The 5,725-nt window shown below is 43.5% G+C and overlaps 1 pseudogene; it reads left to right on the forward strand.

Moving 5' to 3' along the window:
• Positions 1-716: 716 nt before the first annotated feature.
• On the forward strand, positions 717-1,905 carry LOC131914264 (glyceraldehyde-3-phosphate dehydrogenase-like; annotated as a pseudogene).
• The last annotated feature ends 3,820 nt before the right edge of the window (positions 1,906-5,725 follow it).

Consider the following 5,725-nt stretch of genomic DNA (forward strand, 5'->3'; position numbering starts at 1 on the left):
CTGAGTGGATGTAGGTCAGATGACAGCCTCCGGGAGTGTTCTCTCCTTCCACCATGTGGGTTCCTGGGATTGAACTCAGGTCTTCAGGCTTGGGTGAAAGAATTTTACCCACTGAGCCACCTCACTGGCCACTAGATTCGATTTTTTAATTGCTGGGAAACATTTTGTACAGCCTTTGTAATTAGAGACATTTTCATTTGCCCTTATAATTAATTTGGGGCTGAAAGTTTTTTCCCAAGCGTTTCTAGATAGCACCTGATGGTCATTTCAACGCTTCCTGTATGGTTCTTGTTTGAAAGTAATCTGCTCTTTTTTCTATGTAGAAACTTTGCATCTTTGTTTTTGATCCTCATAAGTTTCACCTAATATTAGTGACGAACAAGTTTAATTTGAAACTAAACTCAATACCATTATCTTAGTATCCATCGAAAATGAAATATTTAGGGCACGAGAATGCAATTCAGTTGGTAGAGTGCTTGCCTAGCATACTCAAAGCTCTGGGTGGTATCCCAAGCACTGCATAAAAATGAGACACACACCTATGATCACAGCACTCAAGAAATAGAAGCTGGAGGCTCAGGAGTTCAAAGTTGTCTTAGGCTATCTAGCAAGATTAAGGCCAGCTTGGACTACATGAAATCTTACCTTTAAAAAAAAAAATACTTAGGGCTCTCTGCTCCTCCCTGTTTCAGAGACAGCCACAGTCCAGAGACATGATGGTGAATGTTGGTGTGAACGGATTTGGCCTGTATTGGATGCCTGGTTACCAGGGCTGCCTTCATGTCTGGCACAGCAAACATTGTTGCCATTGAGGGCCCCTTCATTGACCTCAACTACATGTACGTGTTTCAGTCTGACTCTTCCCATGGCAAGTTCAATGGCACAGTCAAGGCTGAAAATGGGAAGTTTGTTGTCAATGGGAAGGCCATCACCATCTTCCAGGAGTGAGATCCCACCAACATCAAATGGAATGGTGCTGGTACCAAGTATGTTGTGGAGTCTACTGGTGTCTTCATCACCATGGAGAAGGCTGGGGCCCACTTGAAGGATGAGGCCAAAAGGGTCATCATCTCCGCCCCTTCTGCTGAAGCCCCCATGTTTGTGATGGCTGTGGACCATGAGAAGTACGACAACTCAAGATTGTCAACAGTGCTTCCTGCACCATCAACTGCTTAGCCCCCCTGGCCAAGGTCATCCACGACAACTTTGTCATTGTGAAGGACTCATGACCACAGTCCACGCCATCACTGCCACTCAGAAGGGTGTGGATGGTCCCTCTGGGAAGCTGTGGCGTGATGGCCGTGGGGCTGCCCAGAACATCATCCCTACATCCACTGGTGTTGTCAAGGCTATGGACAAGATTATCTGGACCAGAAGCTCACGAGCATAGCCTTCTGTGTTCCTAGCCCTGATGCGTCCATCTTGGATTTTTCGTGCCACCTGAAGAAAGCTGACAAGTATGATTACATCAAGAAGGCGGTGAAGGACTGGAGAGATGGCTTAGAGGTTAAGAGCACTTGCTGCTCTTCCAGAGGTCCTGAGTTCAATTCCCAGCATCCACATGGTGGCTCACAAGCACCTGTAGTGAGATCTGGTGCCGCCTTCTGGTATGCAGGCATATGTGCAGGCAGAACACTGTATACATAATAAATAAATAAACCTTAAAAAAAAAAGAAGGTGGTGAAGCAGGCATCTGAGGGCCCACTAAAGGGCATCCTGGGCCACACTGAGGCCCAGGTTGTCTCCTGCATCTTTAACAGTGACTCCCACTCTTCCACCTTTGATGCTGGGGCTGGTATTACTCTCAGTGATGACTCTGTAAAGCTCTCTTCCTGGTATGACCATGAATATGGCTACAGCAACAGGGTGGTGGACCTCATGGCCTACATGGCCTCCAAGGAGTAAGAAGCCTGCCCTGGACCACTCACCCCAGCAAGGTCAGGAGAGTAAGAGAGAGGTCCTCGGTTGCTGAGCAGTCCCTGACCCAACTCAGCCCCCAATGCTGAGCATCTCCCTCAGTTTCCATCCCAGACCCCCAGAATAACAGGAGGGGTTAAGGGAGCCCTACTCTCTTTTATACCATCAATAAAGATCACTGCACCCCCCCAAAAAAATACTTAGATATAAAGCTATCAAATGTACATAAGGTTTACATGAGGGAAACTATAAAACTCTTGTGAAGGAAATCAGGCAAAGAAATGATTGGAGAGCTATCCCATGTTCATGGATAGGAAGACTTGATATCATCAGGCTGTCGATTCTTCCTAACTTGATGAGTGCAGGACCACTGAGAGGGCTCAGCAGGTAACAATGCTTGCCACCAAGCCTGACAACCTGAATTTGATCCCCATAACCAATCTCAATCAGAACCCAAGTGTTGTGTATATTGATAAACTGACTCTAACGTTTAAGTAAAAAAGGCCAAAGACCCAGAGTAGCCGCACAACACTGAAGGAGAAATGGTCAACCAACTGACATCTGCAGACTCCAAGAAAGCAATCATGGCCAAGTGGTATGGCGGGAGGACAGACAAATGGAATGGAATGGGGATCTCAGAAACAGACTTACCAATGAGTAGTGGAGGAGCAACTGGCTGTCAGGAAGGCACCATGGAAATGACCTGGAAAGCATAGTCTTATCTTCAACTAGTATCTAATACAAAAAAAAAAAAAATGAAGATACACCCAGACGGGACTTCATGTAACTCAAAATACGCCAGAGTTAAATGTAAAATACAAAACTATAAAACCCTGAGAAGATAGCACAGGAGAAAATTGAAATTACTTTGGGTTTCAATACAGCACAAAGCAGTAATCCTTGAAAACAAGAGTCAGCAAACTGAACGCTGTGGTTTGAGTCATTGTGGGCCACAAATGTCATGTGCTAGAATTTTAATCCCCAGGACAACGCTGTAGGGAAATGGATGTAATGTGTTTAAGCCATCAGAGCCCTCCCCCACCTCTCTCTCTCTCTCTCTCTCTCTCTCTCTCTCTCTCTCTCTCTCTCTCTCCTTCCCCTCCCCACTCCTTCTCTTTCAACATGTGATCATGTGATATCATCCATCTTGTAACAATGCAGCAGAAAGCTCTGATCAGATGTAGACCCTAACCTTGGACTTCCTAGCCTCTAGAACCATGAGCCAAATAAATATCTGTTCATTACAAATTACCCATTTTAAAGCTGAACATAGTGGCCCCACCTGATATCCCAGCACTTGCTAGGCTGAAACAGAAGGATTACTTATGAGTTCAAGACCACCTTGGGCTATGTAGTATTAGACCAACAAGGGCTACATAGCTTCAAAAAGAAAAACAGTAAGTCCAGGGCTGGAGAGATGATTCAATGGTTAAGAGTATCCACACAGCAGATCACAACTGTCTGTCACTCTGACGACCTCTTCTAGCCTCTGTAGGTACTGAGGCATGTGGTACACACGTATACCTACTCATAGACAAAACACTCATACAAATGAAGAATAAAAAGAGTAAGTCTCTTATAAAATTAGACAAAGATTCCTCTTTGCTTAATCATTCTATGCATAAATCACCAAAATAATATTATTCACCCTACATTATTATGTTATAGAAAGAAAAACAAACTAAGATACTAATCTTTATTAAAATTAACTAAGACATTAACTTTTATCAAAATGTAAAGCTTCTAGTTGATCATGGTGGCACATGTCTACAACCCCAGCACTCAGGGCGCTGAGGCAGGGGAATTGTAAATTAAAGATCAGACTGAGCCACATAGCAAGACCTTGCCAAAGAAAGAAGGACAAAGAGAAAAGTTAAGAGAAAAAGAAAACCTTCTGATCATCCAAGGACAATGTCAACAGATGAGATGATTTGTCACAGAGTAGGAAAAAAATATCTGCAAAATATAGATTTTGTAAAGAACTCTTAAAAATTCAACAATACAAGACAACCTTGATTTAAAAAAAAATTGCAAAAGATTTTAACAAATAATTCACCAAAGAAGATACACAGAAAGAAAGTGAATATACTAAAAGATATGCCAAATTGTATGTCATGAGAGAATCACTAAGTAAAAGGAGACATCATTAGATACCTACTTATGAGAATGGTCAAAATCCAGACACTATCATCACCAAATGCTGATGAGATGAGGGTGTGGAGCAGCAGGAACCTTCTTTCATCTCTGTTTGTGATCTCTTTATTTATCTATTTGTTTATCATTCTCACATGTCTTGCAACAGAAAATCTTGTTCATTGCTCGCGTGACTTTAAGATGATCCCACCACCTTCAACACGGTTTGACGGTTTCTCGTAAAACTAAATGTGAACCCCAACAATCCCACTCCTTGGTATATCCCCATGTGTTAACTTCATGCCAAAACCCCACGTGGATGTTTCTGTGATGGTTAACACGGACCGTCAACTGGACAGGATCTAGAATGACCTAACAAACAAGCCTCTGTGAGTACCTGTGGGGGTCATCTTAATTGGATTAACTGAGACAGGAAACCCTATTTTAAATGTGTATGGTGCCGTTCCATGCACTCGGGTCCCAGACTGAATAAAAAGAAGGAAGCGAGCTGAGCCCCAGAACTCACCTCTCTTCCTGACCGTCTGTCTCACCCTACTGCACTCTGACCTCCCTGCCACGAACTGTGCACCAAAATAGACCCTCCCTCCCTTACGTTTCTTTGAGGGGGTATTTTGTCATAGCAGTGAGAAAAGTAACTAAAATAGCATCTCTATTCATAATTGCCAACACTCAGAAGGAAATCAAGATTGTCCTCCAGTAGAGGGATGGAGAAAGTGTGCTACATCTAGACAATGGAATATTGTTTGTGCTCAACAGTAATGAGCATCAACCCATGGAAAGCCATGGAGGGTCCTTCAAAGCATGCTGCTGAGTGAAAGACTGTCTGAAAGGCTCCTGCTGGGACATTCTAGAAAAGACAAAATGGTAGAGACAGTGGGCATATCTATCAGTGGCTGCCAAGAGGAAGAGAGAGGGGGAGGGATGGACAGGCAGAACACAGAGGATCATTTGGGCAGTGAAATTATCCTGCATGGCATTATAATGGGGGACACTTACCATTATACATTTGTGAACACCCACAGAATGTAAAACGCCAATACAGAAGCCAAGTGTAAACCATGATAATGACATGTCAGGGTCCACTGCTGTAGAAATGTGCCAATCTAGTGTGGGATGTTGACTGTGGAGGGGTGGGGGCATATGGGAAATGCATGTGTCTTCCATTGGCTTCTGCTGTGAAACTAAATCTATCTAAAAAAAATCACAGATTAATTTTTTATTTCTCAGACTTGTATGTTTATTTCTGCATTGTGTGTGTGTGTGTGTGCGCGCGCGCACGTGCGTGCGCACATGTATGCTTATAAAAACCAGAGGCCTATGTCAGGTGTCCTCCTCTCTCATTCTCTACCTTAGTTTTTGAATCAGGGTCTCTCACTGAATATGGAGTTAGGCAATTTGGTGAGATGAGCAGGCAAGCAAGTTCTGGTGGGTCCTCCTATTTCTGCCTCCATAGTGCTAGGGTTACCATGCCTGGACTTTTCTTAAAATGTGAGTGCTGGGTATTTGAACGCAGGTCCTCAGGCCTGTGCAGCAAGCCCTTCACCTACTAAGCCACCCTTCCAGTCTTATTTCTGTATTAAATAAAATTTTAAAAAAAGAGTCATCCTTGAGACAGTGTCTCTCACTGAATCCAAGTTCACTATTTCAGCTAGAC

Source organism: Peromyscus eremicus, chromosome 7 (assembly GCF_949786415.1).
Source record: "Peromyscus eremicus chromosome 7, PerEre_H2_v1, whole genome shotgun sequence".
NCBI lineage: Eukaryota > Metazoa > Chordata > Mammalia > Rodentia > Cricetidae > Peromyscus > Peromyscus eremicus.